Source organism: Balaenoptera physalus (assembly GCF_965194825.1).
Source record: "Balaenoptera physalus genome assembly, chromosome: 2".
Taxonomy (NCBI): Eukaryota; Metazoa; Chordata; class Mammalia; order Artiodactyla; family Balaenopteridae; genus Balaenoptera; species Balaenoptera physalus.
This window is the reverse complement of record NC_138883.1, coordinates 177783280-177806071: the sequence shown is the minus strand read 5'-3', so window position 1 is coordinate 177806071 and position 22792 is coordinate 177783280. Positions and strand designations below refer to the sequence as shown.

The window sequence follows — 22792 nt, the reverse complement described above, 5'->3', positions numbered from 1 at the left end:
AGGTTGGCATCATGGCGTCATTGGGTGGAGTGGGTGTTATTATGGTGCCATGGGTGGCCTGTCTCAATTTCAGTTCTTTACAAACGATAGGGAAAATGTTTATGCGGGTGAAGGAACTGGGGTTCATGGTAGCTATCATTTCCAAGAGAGTTTAGCGCATCTGTAGCTTTAACTCCACCCATCCCCTTCCTCCTGTAAATAAAACTCCCCCCAGAGACAGCTGCATAAAGTGCCAGGAGCAAGGATGCTCTTAGAAACATTAGATTTGCTTCCCTAGTCCTAGTATATCAGACTCTGCAGCCTGGCCTTCTAAAAACGATTTTGAGTGTCCTAAGCATTATTTAGGGGCTCAAATACCAGCCAGATGAGCCCTGACCTCAGAGACCTCTTCGACTCTAAAGACCCTTTGTCCTTGTTTTCATGGCCAGAGGGGCTGTCCCCCCTGCACCTCCTTCACTGCCTCTTGTCACTTAAGTGTGTGTTGATTAATAGTTCTTCCCAGTGAGGCTTGAATTAGTTCAGCTCATTTATTTCCAATTTCTCTCGTTCCGGCTAAGAGACTGAAGGGTTTAGGAATCATAACGCGTAAGAGAAGGCTGAAGAAGCAAGAAAGTCTTAGTGGGGATGAGATCTCTGAGTTTAGACACTTAAGGGCACTAAATTCCTATGAGGCAGGAGCTAGATGTATTTGGCATGCCATCAGAGAGCAGAGCTGGGACCAGGGAGCGCAGGTTATCAGGAGGAAGATGTCAGCTCAGTAGGATGAAGAACAGCCTTCAGCACCGGAATGGGCTGCCTCATGAGGGAGAGTTCCCCAGTTTCCCCAGAAAGTATGCAAATGGAGGTGCCCTGACCCCTTATCAAGAGGGGATCTTGCTTGGTTTGAGGGCTGGACCCAAGGGCCTCTGGGGTCCTTTCAGATGGAGATACCAGGATTCTAAGTTCATCAGTGAGTTTCCTCAGACCTGGAAACTCCCCCCACCTTTCTGGGCCCTACCCCCACCCCCCATCAGACTTGCAGAAAGCCTGGAGGAAGAACGTTTCACATTCCCCACCCAGGTGAAAAGGTGAGGGTGACAGACACACACCTGTGAGATGAGGTTCTTATCACTGTCGCTCGGGGCAGAAGTAGGAAGGCAGTGAACTTTGAGGTTAGTTCCCTCGTTTTCCTCTGAACCCCACTGCCCTTACAAAACCGCCTTTCTTCTCTTACAACAAAGGGGTTTGTTGAGTTCATTACAACTTTCCCAAGAGTGTATTAAGGCTAAAACTGGGCCTGGGACACAGAAGGTGCTCAATACATCTTTGTTAAAAGAACAGATGAATGCATTTTAAAAGCAAGAGAAGAACGTGTTCAGTGCTTGACCCCAAAGTCAAGTATCTTAGCCGCTTCAGGGCCATCTGTAAAATAAGGGTAAACATACTAATGGTGCCTGGCTTGTAGGTCATCCTGAGGATTAGAGGATACAATGTAGGCTCTACACTCTTCAGAGTGTCTGATACACAATCAAGGTTTAATAAATGCTAGCTCTCTTCATTGCTGTTGTAATTGTTCTTATTGCTGTCATTTTAAACAATGTGATGGGGGAGGGGGTGGAGGAGATGAAGTGACACATCGTATTAGAGCAGAACTTCTTTCTCACTACCCCTTATGTGATCACGTCACATCATCACACATGTGACCCATCATATCACACGTGCTGATTTTCAGGAGGAAAAACCAGGACTCCAATTAGCAAAGGATGCCTTTCCTTGCCTGAGAGGGTTGGATTCCGCAGACCACCGGGGACTAACGCTCATTGCCTTGGTAATTATAGGGCCCTGTAGAGATTGTAGATGTTGGAAATCAGCCTTGGGCTTCAAAGGGGGCCAGGGGTAGTCTAAGATGACTTTATACAGTGAGTACCTGCTGGAAAATGTCCTAAAAGAATGAGTCTGCGATTTACATTTTCAAAAGTACTTATCAGCAGAGGAGAGAATTTCTGAATGCTGAAACATGTATTTTTAAAATCTTGTCCACTCCAGCTGTGTGCCCTGCCCGTCCCTCCAGATGGGGCTGGGCCCACTGCTACCGCGTCTCCCTGCTGGGAAGAGCTTGTGTGGACCCCGAACGAGCAAGAGAATGGAAACAACACGGGAAGAGAGAAGTCTTCCCCAGTGAAATCTACACGTGTATTTAGGATCGGAAGTGACATCTCACCTTTGTTCTAACATTCTGGAAGGACCTTTCCTCTTTGTAAGTAGTAAAACTCCCAAAGTACTCTGCTAGGTGGGTGAGTGGGGTGGTGCTGATTAAAGGCTTAGTACAGAGTCAAATGATTTATTACCATTTTGTAAAAAAAAAAAAGAGATTCTATTATTTGTCAGTAGCCACAATGCTTCAGTAGCTAAGTGGTTTGACGAGCCTATCATCCAGGGCCCTAATTACCCATGAACCCATATGCCCTGGTGAGGCAACCTCAACAGTTATCTAGTGACACAAATGAATATAAGCAGAGATAAAAGCACTTGATAAAAGCGGCAGGACAAGCTGGATGTGACTTATTAACAAGTTATAAAGCCAGTCCTTTACAAATAGGCAAGTAACGTAGGCTTTTCAAGCACCTTTTCACCCTAATTCCACCAGGTCCTGCTGTGGCATCACCAGCATATGAGAACTCACGGCAGTCACCAAATGCAGTCCTTTCCTTATGAATCCAAGATGGCACGTGGACGGCGGTTCTCAGAAGAGACTTCCAGAAAGGTGAACTGTTCTTCTCATTCTTCTCATTTCTTCAGAGGAAATTGAAGCGTGAATAGAAGTGATTTACTTCTTTTTAGACTATGTCACGTAATTTAAACCAAATCCCAGAGCAAATCCTGTAGAGTCAAGTTTTATTAAGTGTAGGTGGTCACACAATTCTTGTTCTAGAAAATAGAAGTTGTCTTTTTTTTTTTTTAAGTTCTGAATTTCCCAAAGAGTGCTTCTGAAAAGTAACTGCTTCAATGTTTCCCAACTGATGTGAATGGAGTGTTTAATCTAAATTCTGTGACGAAGTAGTTCATTGTAATTTGCAATAAACCTTTTGCCTCTTATCCACACAAGATGACGGCCTTCTGACATCCTTGTTTCCTCCTTCTAAACATTGGCCAGACGCCAACCATTGTTAAAATGGGACATTGTATTTATACGAGCTCAGTGGCTGATTGTCATGAGATACTCATTTAGTCCATTGTCATACAAACTGAAAATTCTGGTGGCTATACTATTAAAAAATTATCAGTTAAATGGGGTACGATGCAACACTTAAAGTGACCCCAAGATTAAACTCTTATTTGGGGTTTGTTTGGTGACTAACGGCTACTTCCACCAATTTGGAGATATTATGGCAAAATTCTGCTGCTGACAATAAAAAGTAACCATAAAGGAGGAAAACTTTCTGGCTGGGACCAGAGGAACATCTGGAGGCCCTTAAAACTGGTGAATTTTCCCTCTAAATCCTGATTGCCAAACTTAGAACCAACCACCCAGAAACTGTGGCCCTCACGCTAACTCCGTGTTTATGTTTCATTAAAAACGACTTTAAGGATTTACATCTTGTTCTACAGAGGCCCAGTTCCCATGGTTACAGCCTCTCCTCTCTCTGGGCACGTCCTGGTGCACGACCACATTCTCGTCTCTTGGGTTGGGAAGAAGGAGCTTCCTGGAGAGTAATTCCAGGGTCCTTTTTCATGTCTAGAAGTCCATCAGCACCATCCTGAGGTATCCTGAGACAAATGTGGAAAACTAGGATGGAAAACCCAGCAATGAACATAATAACATAAAAAAATTACTGTGCTAGGGTTTGCTTCTAAACATCTAATAAATCTGTACTACGTCATAAAAGTGACTAATGAAAAGTGACATGATTTCAGCTGTGTATTAGAGGTCCACACAGTGCCACTGGGCTACAATCAAGGTGTCAGCAGGGCCGTGTTCCTTTCTGGAGGTTCTAGGGGAGAGTCCATTACTTTTTTCCTGCCCCAGTTTCTAGAGGTGCTCACATTCCTTGGCCTGTGGCCTCTTCCTCTAGCTTCAAAGCCATCAAAGTTGCACCTCTCTGACCCTTCTTCCACAGTCACATCTGCCCCTACCCACTGCAGGTAAAGGTTCTCTGATTTTAAAGACCCACATGATTAATCTGGGCCCATTCAAATACTCCAGAGTAATCTCCCCATCTCAACATCCTTAACTTAATCACTCCTGCAAAGTCCCTTTGCAGTGGAAGGTAACACGGATTCCAGGGATTAGGACATGGACATCTTTGGGACCATTTTTCTGCCTGTCACGCAAGATATTTCCAGATCTCAAGTAATAAAGAGGTTTGAAATCTTAAGTTCATCAATCACTTCTCTCCGTATCATTCCTTTTAGAATTGAACTTTATCCTAGGAAAGAGGACAGAAGGTTTCAACGCCTAAAACCTTAAATGTAGAACAAGTTCACGAATTTCACTAGTCCACGGAGAATCTCTTGGCTGGAAGTTTTCCAAAATTTTCAAAGAGATGATTTCAATTTTACTGGTAAGCATGAAATCTATCGAGTTTTAATATTGCATATTTATATGAGACACCCAGTAAGTGTTCTTTGGATATGCTAAAATGTTCATTGAAAGCATAAACTGGAGGCTGCCCTTACTCCCGCCAGCTTACAGAGGGGGAAACTGAGGCACACAGCAGCCGTGTGGAAGACAGGCTCTCGGTGCTCCAGCCAGGCATCAGGGCTGTGCCTCTGAGGTGGGAGAGCCAAGTTCAGGACATTGGTCCACAAGAGACCTGCCAGCTCCACGTAATATCAAATGATGAAAATCTCTCAGAGATCTCCATCTCAATGCCAAGACCCAGCTCCACTCAACGAACAGCAAGCTACAGTGCTGGACACCCTATGCCAAACAACTAGCAAGACAGGAACATAACTTCACCCATTAATAGTTTGATAGTAATCAAACTATCAAAAATTAAATACAAAGAAAAATTATTAAAAGCAGCAAGTGAAAAACAACAAATAACATACAAGGGAATCCCCATAAGGTTAACAGGTGATCTTTCAGCAGAAACTCTGCAAGCCAGAAGGGAGTGGCAGGACATATTTAAAGAGATGAAGGGGAAAAACCTACAACCAAGATTACCCTACCCAGCAAGGATCTCATTCAGATTTGACGGAGAAATTAAAACCTTTACAGACAAGCAAAAGCTAAGAGAATTCAGCACCACCAAACCAGCTTTACAACAAATGCTAAAGGGACTTCTCTAGGCAGGAAACACAAGAGAAGGAAAAGACCTACAATAACAAACCCAAAACAGTTAAGAAAATGATAATAGGAACATACGACGTAGAGATGGACTTGAGGACACGGGGAGGGGGAAGGGTAAGCTGGGACGAAGTGAGAGAGTGGCATGGACATATATACACTACCAAACGTAAAATAGATAGCTAGTGGGAAGCAGCCGCATAGCACAGGGAGATCAGCTCAGTGCTTTGTGACCACCTAGAGGGGTGGGATGGGGAGGGTGGGAGGGAGGGAGATGCAAGAGGGAAGAGATATGAGGATATATGTATATGTATAACTGATTCACTTTGTTATAAAGCAGAAACTAACACACCATTGTAAAGCAATTATACTCCAATAAAGATGTTTAAAAAAAAAGAAAGCATAAACTGTCATGTCCCAGAATGTGGAAGTGCGATGTAGTTGGTAAAAGGTGTTTCCTAGCACACCTTTAGTCTATGTCTCAGGCCTGTATTTCCAGCTCCAGCCTGGCAAATCCCTAAGCTGAAGGCAGTGTGTCCAAGAGGTGACCTTGTCTGTCAACACACGCCAATTTCCGACACATCAGCAATTTGGGCTGATGCAAAAGGCATCCCATCTACCCTGGGGACTGTGGGTCTGTTGATGTTTTCTAACAATCAGGCGCCCATCCCGAGGTGGCATCTGCATCACTGCTAGAAACGGGCCGAGCAATGTGCGTAAGTGTCCAGATATGTCTTGATGGGCCATTTTCTATCTTTAAGGACGATGGTATTTATTGACATGAACATGCTTTTTTGGGCACCGACCTATGTTCTGTCTACAAGCAAATGACTCATGCAGGAGACACACAGCGCCCCTGGTCAGCTGCCTGCAACGTGACATTCCTGGCCACAGGGTGACAAAGCAAATGTAAAGGAAACGACCCTAGTCCAGACCCTGTGCTAAGAGCCTTTAATGTGTTACCTCATTTAACCTTACAAAACCCTATAAGATGGGCCCTATCAATTGTCCCATTTTACAGACTAGGGAAGCAAGGCTTAAAGTGACTTGCCCAACCTCACAGGGCTGGTGAGCAATTGGGCCGGGCAAAGTCAGGACTAGGGAGGCAAGTAAGATGCCCAACTTATGTGTAACATGTAAAGGGGAGCCCCAAACTCAGTAATCAGGGCAAAGAATGTGCTTCTAAATGCCATAGTTAGAAAATCAAAATGAATGAAAAAATCCGTAACGAACAAAACATCAAAATTCTAAATAAAGGCAGGATCTGACCTTGTACTTGGCAGAACTCAGCCTTACTTGCCTGACCCCGATCCCAGCCCTGTCGGATCCTGCCCCTGCCCTGGCTGGGATTTGAACCCAAGACTAGCCGAGACCACAGCCAGTGCTCTGACCTCTTTCCTGTGGTACCCACCTGGCTCCTTTGCTAGCGGGGAGCTGGGATGTGCTCACCGTGGCTGTCAAGGATGGTGGCAATCTGGGCTGATTCTCCCACCCGCTCACCCTTGGGAAAGTCATACCCAGGCTGGGCTGAGAGGGACACCTGCGATGGCCAGACATCATGTGACGTGGTCCCTGCCCCTTGCCACCAGCCGAGGACACAGTGGATAGCATAAGTCCTAGTTAAGGGAGAGGGCATTTCCCTGAGCAAATCAGTATCAATCAGCCTATAAGCAGATTTTCCTAAATGCCCTGACTCAGTTCTGATGGACAGAGGGCCCCCTGGCAATCGACTCTTCCCAGGTGACTGTGACGTCACCTCTCCGTGACCAGCCCACTCCCTGCAGGTGCCACTATGGACTCAGGGACTCTGCTTCTCCCAGAAGAGAAATTCCTTTGCCCAAGTCGATTAGAAAGCCATCCTCCTCTTAAACTTCTTGCTCCTGCAATGAAGCAGTTGTCAAGCAATGCTCACTGCTGCCTTGCACCCAGCGTTGACTGCAGCCCCCCTCAATCCAGGACAGGAAAGCAGCTTCAGTGGCCGTGGACCAGATGCTCAAACCACACGGGGAGGGTAGGGGGAGAACACGCCATGAAATTGTCATTTCCCCTGCCTCCTTTCCTTTCCCACCCACATATGAACTTAGTATCATATTAATTCTTACAGCCTCTCCTTGTATACAGCATTTAAAACTTTAAGCTCTGACTCCATTATTCAAGCAGTAAAAAAATGTTGCTTTCTTTAAATGCCATCATGATATCAAGCAGGGTGCTTTGCTCTGATGTGAAGCAGCCTTTTTCTGGGATCCACAGGGATGTCTGTTCACCCTCTGAGCTCCCTCCTCACTCACGTTACCGTACTCAACTTCCCTCTCATTTCACTGCCACCTTCTCTGTTGAACACTTAAATTCTCCCAATTCTTAAAGGGATCCTGGAGCTATTGCCAAAAAGTCCTTTCTCTTTCTTCTTAAAGCCACAGACACGATTTTCTCAATGTTTTCTTCTGCTAGGAGCATTATATATCCTTCATTTATTCATCCAACAGATATGTGTTGTTGACGGAGAGCCAGGTTCAATGCTGTCTTGTGGATTTCCCTGACAGCAGCCCCGTCTCTGAGGGTCTAGCTGACACTCTCCCCAAAACACATCTGACCTTAGACGTGAACTCTAGTCAAGGGGGATCTGGGGTGTTAACAAAAGAGAGAACAGTCTTATCTGTCCTGAACACAGCTGAGTTTAACAACAACAAAGGAGAATGTCCTTTTCTGAAGACAACTAAACAACTGTTCCAGCAAATACCAGTCAGTAAGGAAGGCCCACATGCAGGTACACACATTTCTAGCTTGTCCTGGTTATACCCCTAGTTAGAACAGGTGGGTTCTAAGACCAGCTTTGCCGCTCCCTAGGGGCATGAGCTGGTCCACGTCACAGCTCTGCAAAACCCCAATGTCCTCACTTAAACATCTCAAGGCCCCTCCCCACTTCAGCAGTCTTTGAAGGAGATCTTCCCCCTTGCTTGGAATGTTTGATGTTCAAATTAAGTGTACCATGCAAGAACCTTCCATGGTATGATTAAGGAAAGAAACAAGCTGTAATTTATGGAATTCCTATTATTCCTATTTGGAATACTATTCCACATTGCTATTCCACATTATTTTACAGCATTGAAAGTTCCCAACAAGCATGGGAGATAAATATTCTTCTCCCCGTTCATGGAGGAGGGAACAGATTCAGAGAAAATTACCGAGTCTATGATGACAAGGTTAGCACTTGGCACAGTTGAGACTTGAAATTTACCTTATTCTAAATGCTTGCTCTCAACATGCCTAGTTCCAGAGTGCTGCAGGTTATTAAAACAGGACTGATTCTTCAAAGGGAAACTACTCATTCCGGCTTTTTCATATTTCTCTTCCTTCCTCTTCTCCTGCTTTCTAATAATGGTTTTGACTCATTAACCTCTCCAGCAGAGGTTTTGTGGGAATGGGAAAAACCCTAAACTCTTAGTGATTCTCTAGAGTCCTCAGAATAAACCACATCAATGTATCCTACTAAGCTCAAAGTAAATGCATGCCAACTCATCTTCTTTTAGCTGGATCCCCCAAATGTCCAAGACCACCCCAACTGCACCCAAGAGGAGAGAAAGCGTGGACGGAAGGAGATGGCAGTCTTAATATACTACAGCCGAAAGCCTGAACTTTTCAAGATTTACAAAATATATGAAGATGTCATCATGTTGCAAAGTCCCCTCCCAGGGCTGTGGAAGGGACCCACTGAAATGAGGGGCACCTAAGCTGTATCTTCAGCAGCTGCAGGTGAATGCTTCTCCAGCCCCACCTTGCTCAATGGTATTTTAAAATGAGATTTATTCGTATTTTCCTCTGGCTACAGGTGCATTCATCTTTTAAATGGAAATAATGATTGCTATTACATATGGCCTAATTTTCCTGTTATTACTATCATACATGATGGATTTCACTTCTTACCTGAAAACGGAGTTCTTTGAGTCTAATTATTTTCATCCATCACGTAACCGAAGATCTTCAGAGCTGGAAAGAAACAGAACTCCTTTCATCTACAAACCTGGATTTTCAGGGACGGGAAAACTGAGGCCCAGGCTAACGCTAGAGAGACAGACACTCGTCTGTAGAAGAACCACGACAATGACCTTGGCCAGTGTTCAGTGTTTCCTCTGGGGAAGGAGAAGGGTAGGCATGCTCACCATTCCCAGCCAAGTTGGCTCTAACTGGGGGATTTGTATGTATTGAATGCAAGATCACATCTGATAAAAGTGAAATTATTATCAGAGGCAAGAAGTGTGATCTCATTGTATTAAACACTTTTAATGTTTAATATAAGAAGTTATACACCCTCATCTATCAAGGTGAGGCTCCCACCGCTTGGCTCCCCCAGGCTCTCCTGAGCCAAGGGGCTGTGAGTTCTGCTGAGAAGCCCCTTGGGGGCTGAGAATTACGCAGTTTGAAGAAACTTCCAAGGGCCCTCCATTTTTTTCCCTAGTTTATTGTTTGGGGCCAGAAGCACTATAAAACTTTACTGCAACAGGCAGGGATGGCGTGCTTTACAAAATGCGTGTTTGTGTGGGTGAGTGGGGGGGGCGTGTGTGTGTTTGTAAGTGGGACAGAACATAATGTCTCTGAGAATAGAAATACAAAATAGTTGAGTTAATCCTGGGAGGAAAATGGTCAACCCAATATATTTACTTTTCAAATTACCTGCATCCTCTAAAATAAACTTTTAGTTCCAGTTCTTTTTCTTTTTTTTTAATTTATTTTTGGCTGTGTTGGGTCTTCGTTTCTGTGCGAGGGCTTTCTCTAGTTGCGGCGAGCGGGGGCCACTCTTCATCACAGTGCGCGGGCCTCTCACTGTCGCGGCCTCTCTTGTTGCGGAGCACAGGCTCCAGACGCGCAGGCTCACTAGTTGTGGCTCACGGGCCTAGTTGCTCCGCGGCATGTGAGATCTTCCCAGACCAGGGCTCGAACCCGTGTCCCCTGCATTGGCAGGCAGATTCTCAACCACTGCGCCACCAGGGAAGCCCTCGTTCAAGTTTTTGAAGAAGTCTTCATAAACCCAGAAATTCTAGATGATGACTCCATGCAAATGTCCAGGTGCAAGTGATTCATTGCTCTGGTCATGGTCTGAAGTGAGAAGGAATCGTGTCCAAATGACTTCCAGGAGACTAGGAATGGGGACAAAGAAGGGGGAGTAGGGACCCTCCTTCCACACTGAGGATTTGCAGACTTTTCTTCTTTTGAAAGTCATGGGACGTTTCTCCAAATGAAATGGTGCGATAAGCTCAATAGGTAAACACGGCAGACAGAAGCTGTTCTAGTTCAAGCCAGGGTGAAGGCCCTGTCCCCATCTCCCCCTACACACATGGACACACAGATACGCCCCTCACCCATGTTCTGGTCTACACGGCATCTCTGAATCCCCAGGAGCCCTTGAAGCGTGGAGTTTTTAAAACCTAGGGAATGAGCAATGCAGATACACACAAGTGATGGAGCTGAAGGATTCTGATAGTCTCGACTGGAAATCACAGCCATAGAATAAGATTTAATCATAAAATAAGAGTTGTGCAAAAGCTTATTTCAAACTCGGAAAGATCAAAGAGGCTGGACCAGTGCTGTCTAGTGGAACGTTTACAAATGTCAGTAGTAGAACATTTTGGAAATATCCTGGGTCCATGCTGACCAGTACATTAGCCCCTGGCCATGTCTGGCTACTGAGCCATTGCTGTGTGGCTGGAGGACTGGGAACTTAAATTTTTTATATCATGTAATTGTAATTAACTGAAGTGTAAATTTATCGAGCCACATCTGGCTCGTGGCTACTATATTAGACAATGAAGTGCTACAGCATTTCTCTTCTGCAGGTAAAAATACAAGCACAGACTCTGCAATGACACACGTCTACCCTTCCCGTGGAAACATCTAAGGGAGCAGATCATCCCACTCTTCTTTTTCTCTTTATTCCACCCAAAGGAAGTCCCAGACCAGAACCCTTTCCTGTTAGATTTCTACTGTTGCTGTTAACGAATGACTACAGACAGAGTGGCTTCCAACAACACAAATGAATTCTCTTACGTTCTGGAGGTCAGAAGTCCAAGATGAGTCTCCTTGGGCTGAAATCAAGGTATTGACAGGGCTGCATTTTTTCCGGAGGCTCTAGGAGAGAATCTGTTTTCTTGACTTTTCCTGGTTCTCGAGGTCGCCCACAGTCCTTGGCTTGTGGCCCCTCTCTCTGTCTTCAAAGCCAGCAGTGGAACATCTTCAAGTCTGTCTCTGACCTGCTTCCATCAGCACTTTACTTCTCTGATTCTCTCTGACCCTAACCCTCCTTCTTCCCACTTACAAGGGTCCTTGTAATTACTTTGGGCCCATCTGGACAAGTCAAGATAATCTCCCGCCTCTAGAGTCTTAATTTAATCACAACCACAAAGTCCTTTTTGCCATGTTAGGTAACATATTCACAGGCTCCTGGGCTGCGGGCATCTTTGCGGGGCCCCTTATCCTGCCTACCGCATCTTTCTTGTGGATTACCTTGAAGTAAGACCAGTACCTTTCGTCAAATTCACAAAAACTCAGCTTCTAGAAGGTAGCCTTGGTGAGTAAGGCTTCACTCCAGGTACCGACAAGTGAGTTGAGGTTTTCTCAGTGTTCTTTGGTCTAGTCTGGCGGTTCTCCAACTTCACCCAGCATCACAATCACCCAGATGGCTTGTTGAAACAGATTGTTGGATGTGAACCCCAGAGACTCTGATTCAGGGGGTCTGGGCGGCCCAAGACCAGGTAAGATTTCTCAGCCAGGTAAGATATTTTTAACATACATCTACAAATTCTTTGACACTCCTCCCTGCAAAAGGTGAACTGGATTTAGTGACTCGCTTCTAACTGTATCTGATAGACGTGATGGTGTGTGATTTCAAGACAAGGTTCTAGAAGGCACAGCAGCTTCTCTCCCCTCTGTGTCTCTGGCTCTGGCTCTCTGTGACTCTCAGATCACACACTCTGGGGAAGGCCAACCTTCCTGGGAGTCAGCCACCTTGGAAGATGTCACTCCAGCCCTGGTCGAGCCTTCAGATGACTGTAGCTCTGGGCCACACCTTGTCTGCACCCTCATGAGAGGCCCTGGGTCAAGATCTCCCATATAAGTCACTCCTAAATTCCTGACTCATAGAAACTGTGAGAAATAATAAATATTTATTGGTGTTTAAAGCCACCAAGTTTTGGGGCAAGTTGTTACACATGACAGATAACTAATACATCAGGGGATGCTGAGGCCACTGGTCTGAAGATCACCTTTTGGGACCCACTGGTCCAGCCTACATGCTGTGGAAGGCACAGGCTTGTCCCCTGCCTGCACTGATAATGCACAGAGATGCAGGGGAGGGTCATGCTCTCGGGTTTACACATCTCCTCTTTTCTGCAGACGTCTTCGGTTTCCACCAGTCACTCTTTTGTGGAAGTACTTTTTCTGAGAAGAATAACAACAACGTGTCGACGGTTAGCTGGACTCCAGAAGCCTATGTCTGTCTCCTCAGCCGTAAAAAATCTTCTTCACGTGGGTGAAGAACCAGACAGGTTTAGGGAGAGGAGGAAATGATTCAAACACTAGACCATCGCTCTCCCTCACACTCTTTTCAGTATGGAGGTGAACAAGATCAAGAAAAAGAAAAAAAAAAAAATCAAAGCTCTTGACAAGAGAGGGAAAGCTAGCCCCAGGTGCCAGGAGAGCAAGGGGCTTCCAGCTGTTTGATAATGAGACTGAAAGTTCCCCCACTGTGTCAGAGAGGCCAAATCCTGACCCAGCTGTGGAGGAAACGAGGAGTTTACGTTATCTGGGCTGTCGGTGAGAGCTGAGTGGACACACACTTCCTGTCTGCTTCTCCCCGAAGATGAGAAAACTCTTCAGCAAAGATGCTTCTCCAGGGGTTGCATTGGCTGTTTACTTTCCCGGTCAGCAGATGCGGGCCAAGAAAGGAAACACAGCTCCAAGAACGAGGGAGGGGAAGTGGTCGTGAGGACAGAGAGCCACAGGGAGAGGATCCCCAGACCAGGAACACAGGGATGCTGGCTCTGCGAGGTGGGCTGTCTCTGGTCCCGGCAGCGCCAGGCAAGCTGGCCACGCAGACCCACATCGGTGGTCCCCACTCCACTTGACGGGGTTTCTCTAGCTTTCCCATGTATTTTATAGATACTTAAACTATGACGACATATGATTCCATTTATAAAGAAAAACTCCCAGAAAGGCAAAACTAATATAGAATGACAGGAAGCAGAAGAGCAGTTGCCTCGGGCCAGAACTGGGGGGAGGGATGACTGCAAAGGGTCATGTGAGAACTTGGAGGGCGGTGGAAATGTTGGACATTTTGACTGTGGTAGTGGCTACATGGGTGTATACATCCGTCAAAAGTTATTGAATTGGGTGCATTTTATTGTACATAAATTGTGTCTCAATAATGCTGATCTTACAAAAAGAAGTGCGACCTATGAGGAGTCCTCTGATGGAGTTGTCAATGGTTGGTTTGCCAAAAGCCAGAGTTATCTGGCAGAAGAGGGATCCGACCATTTAGGTTAGGCTCAAAGGATGGGGCTAGAACAAATGCGTACACGTTGTAGGAAGCAGATTTCTATTCAATGTACTCACATCCATCTTTTGTTTAACACAGTTTTATTGAAAGCACTGTGTGTAAAGGTTTTTGACCCTCAGATATGCATGAATAACTTAGCTTCTCTATCGTTCAAATTAATTTCTGTTCAAAAAGTCAATTTTGCAGAGAGCGGAGTATCCGTTAATTAGATGTTTCCCCATTTTCCCTGGGGTCGTGTCTGAGTTCTAGTAGGTTTTCTTAGTGCCAAGGCATTCAGGGCATATGTAGGCTTCAAGCCAAGCATCTCCTGTAATGGCCATCTTCCCATTCCGACACTTGGCCATGACCCCTCCTAGGTGGCCGCGGAGCTGGCCCTCGCTGCAGTGCACGTGACCTCCCTGGGCCCCTGCACCACACCTGAGCCACATTAAGGGGGAGCGTCATGGGCCCTCTGCTACCTCTGTGCCGTGGCAGGGACAGGGGAGACACACAGAGCTCTTGGCAAGTCTGTGCCCGGCCCATCTGCCTGGACAAAGCACAAAGGCACAACGTGTGTGTGACGTGGCTAACTCCTGGACTCTGCCTTGCAAAGTAGGCCACAGGTCCCCTCCATTCTGGGGTCCCCAAAACAGCCTGAAATGAGCACTTCAGCATTAGCGTAGTGGTTAAGAGCAGTAACGCTGGATCTAGACTCCCTGGGTTCAAACCCTCACTCGGTCAGTTGCTAGCTGCATAACCTGGGCAGACGGTCAGAGAAATGAACAGATTCACTGATGATACAGTTCGTGGCAGTGGTTCAATCTCAATTCAGGTCTTCTTATTCCCCAGTCAGGTTCTTTCTCCAAAAAGCACACACTACCCTCTTGGTGAAATTAAAGAACACTAGTTTTTTGCCAATAGATGATGTGAGGGTTAATTTTATGTATCAATCTGGCTGAGTCACAATGCCCAGATGTTATTATATATATGCAATGTCCAAAGAGTCTGCAGCCTGGGCTCCGTTGGCATGCTGAGATAGTCAGACTTCTCTCTCTCTATAGAGTCTCAGGGCCTCACTCCCTCCATATGACCTCTCCACATGCCCCTCCAGTGGTCTCCGTTAAAGTCGTGTGACCTCTTACATAGAAGCTCAGAGCATCCAAAAATGCAAAAGCAGAGGCTGCTAGGCCTTCTTAAGGCTAGAGCCCAGAATCAGCAGAGTGTAAATTCCATCACAGCTTAACTGGTTAAGATAAATTACAGGACGAGCCCAGATTTAAGAGGAGGGCACTACCCAGGAGCATGGATACTGGAAGGTATGGTTTATTGAGGACTTTATTTTATCAACAGCCTGCGTGGGCCATCTTGCAAATATTTCCTTCAGCTGTGTCACCAGAAGAGACGTTGCGACCTACTGGCTTTAAAACAATGAGACGTGGGAGGCAACAAAAAAACAGGGTGATGAGATGGATTTCCTCTCTGACCCACAGACTCAGTCTCATTAAATCCTAGAGGCACTTGTGAATGCTCTGTTTCCTCCTTAGCCCTCCGCATCTATCATCTCTGTCTGTATCATTTTACTCTCCCTGCCCAGATTAATCTGCTGCCACTTACTCCATGATTGATTGAAACCAATCCTCACTGAAAACGGGGAATGGAGGATTAGAGTGATTAACGTGGTCCTTCGGGCAGGCTATTTCCTATATTAGGTATTAATGTCTTCATTTTATCACTCAAATAATCAGGGGAAAGTTGGAGCTTTGGATACGTGACCCCAAGATAGCCGTAACTCTCCGCTGGCTTTTGTGACCGGCTCACCTGCCAGGTGTTGGCAGAGAAACCTCCTTAGTTCTCAACTCCGGATATAAGAAGCGCATCTGAGCTGCTATGTCATCAGCAGACCTTGAGGCGAGCATCTGGGCGGCCCTGAGGGCCAGGAGGGCAGAGGGTAAGCTAGGAAGCACGCTGGGTGCGTGGCCACGGGATTCCAGGCTAGCCTGCGGGATCATTGGGGCGCGAGGCCTTCCAGGCAGCTGGGTGGTGGCACAAGCAGTCTGTGCTCAACCAGACTCTCCTCCAAGACTCCGAGCTGAACGCTGCCCCGACTTGGCTACTTGGTGGTGCCTCTGAGAGCCCAAGAAAGGCAAGCCTTGAGGACTATATTTCACACCCATTCCTGGCAGAATGGCTCCTGGCAGGTCTAAATTTAGATCTCTGAGCGACAGTTTCAGAAACAATGTCCTTACGTGACACAAAACAAACAGGGCATCAGGAGAGAGGGGCCAGCTCCGCACTCACGTCTGTCTGTCTGTATCCACGTGGGATGTCTGTCCCACACGTCTGTGTGCCGGGCACTTGTTGCAGCCTCGGCTCTGCGGGAGAGGAAGGGGGCACGTCAAAGAGGAGCAGAGCTGGCCCTGCTTCAAGAAACTCTCGGTCCAACAGAAGTGGGTGCTTCTTACGCTCCCGGGGTCCAATCTGGCTTCCCAGTCGGCAGAGGCGGCCAAATGCGCTGAAAGGCCGTACTGAGGGAAGGGAGAGTCGGCCAGATCAGACGTGCTTTGGGGGACAAAGATTGGGCAGAACAGAGACTTGATGGGGGGATGAGCGCCCTGCTTGCAGTTCTACGGTTCTTCACCTTCTTGTCTCACCTGACAACGCGCCCCTCAGCCATGAGCACTGTTATCTCCATTCTGACAATGAGGACACTGAGACCAGAGAGGTTAGGTGATTGGCTTCAGGTCACACAGCCAGTTCAGGGCAGCACTGGGCTGGGTCTCAGCAGTGAGGACAGCAGAGGGCCTGCCGCAGGGAGACCAGGAGGAGGAGCGTGGTCTTCTCACCCAGAACAGGCGGCCTGCCCAGACCGAGAAGCCAAAGTGCTTGGGGTGGGCGCTGCCCTGAGAGTGAAGGCAGCCCCCTGGCCGTCTGCCCAGGGGAGGTGGGCACAGTGACCCTGGGGACAGCCGACCACTCCCTTCCCGGACAGCAGCACCCGCCGGCCTGACAGCGACAGAGGACGCATCCACGCCTGACAGCACCACGTCCTGCTGAGGCCCTCCACGGATACAGCGCCCATGGCAACCAAACAGAGGGTTAAGGGCGCCATCCCTAAAGCCCTGCGGGGTGGACGCAGGCAGAGAACTGACAGCAGTGGGCCGTCCTCCTTACGGAGCACTGACTGTGCTCCAGGCACCCCCCCAACTGCTGCCGGTGGGTCACCTGCTTAATCCACCCACCACATCCCTCACCATCCCCTTTAACAGACGAGGAAACGGCCACGGGCCTTGAACCTGCTTAAGGCGAGAACTAAGCCAGTGGAGAGGCAAAGGGTCTGAAGCCAGGTGTCTGACACCAACCCCCACGCTCTGACCTCTGTGTCCTAATTCCCATCCGCCCCCCACCCCCCAGCAAGTGGCCGTGAATGTGAATGAGCATCAGAATGGAAGCTCCTTGAGGGCAGGAATTTGTATCTGTCTTGCTCACGGATGTAGCCCGTCTTCTCAAACAGCGCCAGGCACGTGGTAGGCTTTTAATAAATATTTGTTGAGTGAAGTAAAGAACCAGGAAACCACCCTGAGATGTCAAGCCTGAGCTGGCCCAGAGACTTGCTCCCAAGCATTGGTCTTGCAGCTTGAAATTCAGATTTTTCCTTAACGAGACTGACTAGCAAAGGCCCTCACGGTTGTGGCTTTACATACAAGGCGACTGGCAATCAGCCCACCCTCAGCCAGCCCCTCCCTCACACAGGAGCAGGCTGGGGAGGAGTTGCTACCGAGAGGTTCCCGGCAGCTGCTGGCCTGAGGTGGGCTTGGTCCGGCTGGACCCCCATCACCTCTGGTCACTTCACTTAACCTTCAACAAGGCAACCTCTCCTTTCTGGAGACTGAAGGCTCACCACGCGTCCCAGATCTTACATCTCCCTGTAAACCGTGGGACAAGTCAGGATCGCGTCCACAGGTGACAAAGGCCCCACGCTCTCCAGAGCTGCTGCCGCCTGCCCCAGGGCGGGCTCGGGCCTCCCCCGCTCAAGCACATCCCAGGGGCAGTGAGTGCTGAATTGGCTGGAAATCGCAAATGCCCTGAGCAGCAGCGAGGTCTTCTGCCGTTGTGCTGCTTCACCAGAACCGCACAATCTGTCAAGTGAGTTTGTTTGGCCCTCCAGATAAATGAGGAGCCAAAGGGTGTCTTTCTGCCTGTGGATTCTTGGCATTTTTTCAGGCTTCTAAGTAAGCAGAGCGAACACTGCCAGTCTTCTCTGGCACCGCTCAGGACTGTTTAAGGGGTAATAGCATCACGGATCCAGGGGCCTCTGAAGTCGCCTGGCGCAGGGGTGTTTAAACTTTTCAGGTAACGGAATCCTTCTTTCAAATACGAGCTTACCCTGAAGTCCAGCATGGTCATATTCTATTCTAAACATATTCTAACATCCCACATACTATATTACATGAGAAAGGCTCTCAGGGCTGTGGATGGAGACATGTGGCAGCTGACTCCCCAGCCCCAAGCCCTCCTTCACCTTCCAGGCAGCAGAGTTCCAGAAACACGCGTCTCCTCTAACCCCTCCCCGCAGTGATGGCAAACAAAGGGCCTGAGAAGGGAAGGGGCTCAGCCAGCGTCCCATAGCAGCGAGTACTGACTCGCCCGGCTCAGGACTCCGCGTCTGTCCACAGCCCACACCGTTTCCCCACCAGCCACGAAGGACACGCCAGCCCGGGGCAACTCCACGCAGGGAAGGCCGCGCCTGGTCCCGAAGGCCCCGGGCAGGCTGTGGACTCAGGCATCACGCTAGCGATCCCCACGCCCCGTGCCTCATTCAGCGTGCAGCCGATGTAAAGGTGACGAAATTCACTTTAACATAACACCTGAGCTCTAGCCGGAGAACCCCGACCGTATGCTCCTTCAGACCTCGGGCGTCTACTCTCACCCGCCTGGACCTCCCGTCTCCAGAGGTGCCCTTTAATGGCAAAAGAACGCGCAGACACAGACAAAGCCTCTGTTCCAGGCTTTTATTTATGGAGGCAGATCAGAGACCCGCCTCGCAGAAATGACACCCTGGGCCTGGCCTTGGACGGACGGCTCTCCCTGTACGGTGCTCGCCAAGGCCCCAGCATGTGACGGGGTGATTGTGATCCAGAAGCTTCCTCCGGCTTCAGCATGCAAGGAGTCTGGAAGAGATAGGACAGAACCCACTCTTCCCCTCCCCAGGTGGAGAAGTTCTTTCCCGAATTATCTCCCAAGAGGCAGGGAAAGAAGTGTGACCTGCGGCCCCAGCCCTGCGCGGGGCTCCTGCGAGAAGAAAGGCTTTAACACATCAGCGCTGCAGAAATGCCTCCAAGCCCCAAACCCCCCTGCTTCAACAGGCCTTTATTCTCTTTACCTTCTCAGTTACCTTTCTTCTCAGCTCCAGCTACTTTAGAAAAGCTTCCGTGTACAACTGGAGCCCTGGCATTTTTTCCTTCTGTCTCTTCCCTGTCTGCCTGGTCTCAGCCGAGAGCCTGGTGCCAGAGGCTGAAATGGGAAGCTCCTCTCCCCGACCCTCCACCTCCCTCCTACACCCTCCCCCTCCCCCTACACCCTCCCCCCTACACCCTCCCCTCCCCCTCCCCCTCCCCCCTCCCCCCTCCCCCTCCCCTCCCTCCCTCCCATACCCTTCCCCCCAGCTCAGGGGAAGGTCACATGGAGAGTCTTTGGCTGGAACACTCAGTGGTGCTCAGAAATCCTAAACACTGCGGCCTCTGCAGCGCCTGCCAGGGAGAACAGGGAGTCCTCTCTGCGGCCAGACTGTGAGCGCGCAAGATGGAAGAGGCCTTATTAGGTCATCCAGCCCAGGAACGGGGCGCGCCCGCTTCTCCTGCTCCTCAGCCCGCAAGAATGGAACTCCTGACCTGGACATCTGCGTCCCTCCGCCCCCAGCACCCCCGCCCTCCCCTCGCAGGAATGTGCCCTCCTCCCAAGGCCAGCAAGCCCTTCTCCGGCTGCATCCCATTCCCTCCCAACCTGGGAAGGAAGCCGGGAACCAACTTCTTCCCCAGACCCAATGGGGTCAGTTCCAGGGCTGCTGCTTCCTCACCCCTTGCTTTTTCTGCACACCTGGCACCTTTTACTATTCCACGCCACGTCCTTATTTGTTATGATTGTTGCTTGTCGCCGGTCTGCCTGCACTAAAATGTAAGTTCCTTGAGGAAGGAATAGGCTCCTGGGTCAGGCATTAGCGCAAATGCAATTGCCATAAACACTCATTGAATGTGTCCCTTACGCACAAAGACCACCCTCAAGCATATACGCCCCGTGTTTCTTTCCCTCAACCATTTCTACAAATAGAGCCTCTTTCTCTTCACGTGCAGAGAGGAAGGAAGTCATCCTATTCTTGTCACTTCCCTAACCGTTCTGTCTGAAGGACCACAATCTCCCTCCGTCTTCTTGGGGAAAGTGACTCAGTCCTTCACTCAACCTCCTCGGACCACAAGCAGGCAAGTTCCAAGGCGGCAGGGCAGTTCCACAACTCAAGGAGGATGATAAAACACCAGCGACCCAGCAGCCTGCGGGCCTGCCCCCCACCCTGCCCCAAGTGCCTTGAACCATCACCTCCAGGAACTGCCCCCAAGGAAGAATCTTACCAACTCTGCCACTCGGAGTCGTAACTGCTGCATAAGACTTGAAATCTTTCCTCTCCTAGAGCTGCTGTACTTTCCCCAGGCAAGTTCACAGTCAAAGGGTTAGACTGCTGCTGGTCAGCGTTTTACCAGCTGACCTATAAGAGGCCGGCGTCTGGCCAACCAGACAGCCTGAATGTTCAATCCTGGAGGCCCACAAACCTCCAGCAATGGGTCTATTCTTTTAAAATATTAATTTGTGCTTCTGATTATAGAAATAATGCATGCTTATAAAAAACTTTGTAATAAAATTATATTTTTAAAAAAGACATTGAAAGCATCTGCCAGCTCACTATTCATAGATAACTGTTCACACATTTTAGAAATTTTCTTTCTCTCCCTTTAGTCCATTTTTCTAATTTTCTCCTTTAGGAAAAAAAAAAATTTTTTTTTCCAGCCCATCTTTCCCATTTAGGTGGCTCACAGCTAATTCCTGATTTCCCAGAGAAACATGGAAGAGCTTATTTTGGTGGAGTAGTATGACAGCTGGTGTGGGTTCCTCGATGGCACAGAAGTGGCACGAAATCAGTGCCGTGGACTGAACACACGTTGGGACAGTCCCCCTTAAAATGTGGAGTGTGGGCAACTAAGTGAGTGTGATTTCAAGGATGAGAGATGGTCTCTTCCTCAAATTAGAATTTCTTAATGACCCATTCGCTAATATCTACAATTCCATTGTGAGAACCGTATTCTTGAACCCCAAACTCTATCTACAGCTGACAGAACTGAAATCCCAGAAGAATGAAGTGGCTTTGAAGGCTTTGCAAATGTTCAAATGCATATATCCAGGGAAGGGAGATGATACACACCAGTCACCGTGAGTGTAAGTGGGTCTTTCCTAAGCACCAAAGGGTAGCAGGAAAGGGAAGAAATTTGAGGGCACAGAAACCCAAGAGGGTTGGCTGGGAGTGAGGACATAGCCAAAGAAGTAAATACAGAAGAGTGGGAAGACTGGAGACACCAAGACCAACTTTATGTTCCTCCCCTTGTGGGTTATTGATATTTAAAGAGAACATACCAGAGAATCTGTCTCCAGTCTGGGCCCTAGTTAACTGTGTAACCACAATATGTAAGATAAAGGGATTAGACCAGGATCAATGGGGTTTTTTTGGCCTTAATATATGTCAGAATTACCTAGTAGCTTAGATAATAAAGATGCCTAGGCCCTATCCCCAGAAAGTCTTGTCCAAGTGGTTTATAGCACAGGCATTGGTAGTGTTGATGAAGAAAGTCGTCTGTCATATCAGTAAACAAAGGATATGGCCATCATATGGCCATCACCACTGTAGTGCCCCCCCCACTCCCCCCACCCCCGCCTCCACCAAACTGTGTACCCTGAGGGGATTCAGGATGGGAAAGAACAGGATACTGGCCCTACTTAAGATGCCCATCAAAGGAATGATTTCAATAAACCCAGATTCTTGCATCTTCCCACAAATAGAAAAGCGCTAAATTCCTTAACTTGAGATGTCTGGTTTTATTTAATTAACTGTCATCTTTTGAAGTTCTGACCACCTGGTCTTTGTGGCAAAACCCCGTATGTATCCTGGCTTCTCCCTTACCTCTCCCGATGGTCCCTCAGAGCTACCTGACAGGCTGCTTCCTGGGCTTAAGTCCTCAGAAAGTCTACCGAATAAAACATAATTCTCAACTTCTAAGTTGTGCGGTTATTTTCAGTTGACAGTAGGTATCGTTTTGGTTTTGTTTTCAGAGCTCCCCAGCAGATTCTAACATGCAGCAAGGTTATTTCTAAAGACCCTTTCCTGTTCCAAATTCAGACTCTGTACCGTGTAGGAGCCAAGGACCCTTGTATGTTTACAAGCAGGAGAGCCGCTCCATCCACCTGCACACCCTCTGGCCCCGACACACCGGTGGGTCTGCACCCACAGAGAGCGGAGACTTCCTCGAGGCCACGTCACGACTTCCAGTGACAACATATGCTGTCATTGTCCTCTCTTCTTTCATCCAAGGGTTTAGTGAAGAAGGTAGGGCAAGGGCGTCCCTGTAGCCATGGGGTTAATTCTTGATTGGCCTTTTGAAAAGATAGAGTGTATGTCCCGATGAGTACTTACCAAAGCTCATCCATCAGGTAAAACATGGCATCTATGAGGTTGTTTCTTTTCTCAGACCGTTAGAAATTCTTAAAACGTTGAAAGGTCGTTTTTAAATGCAAAAAAAAAAAAAAAAAAAGAGCGTGTGGGTGAAAGTAAATGCAATAATAATTTATCGTGTTGCCAAGCATCATACACCCATTCGGATGTGCTAATATCAGGTAATGAAGATACGAGACCATCTTCAACTCGGGCTGAGAACAGAGGTAGCAGAGGAGTGTAATCTACTGCT

General features: G+C 48.1%; 1 long non-coding RNA gene across 2 annotated transcripts; it reads right to left on the bottom strand.

The window, feature by feature from the left end:
- Positions 1-9969: 9969 nt before the first annotated feature.
- Positions 9970-20700, bottom strand: LOC309654913. 2 transcript variants are annotated; one of them, XR_014260490.1, is made up of 2 exons: positions 20414-20700; positions 9970-18961 (listed from the first exon to the last, which is right to left on the bottom strand). It is a non-coding gene; the product is annotated as an uncharacterized lncRNA (long non-coding RNA). The 2 variants fall into 2 exon arrangements; XR_014260491.1 differs by lacking the exon at positions 20414-20700 and adding an exon at positions 19174-19349.
- Positions 20701-22792: the final 2092 nt, after the last annotated feature.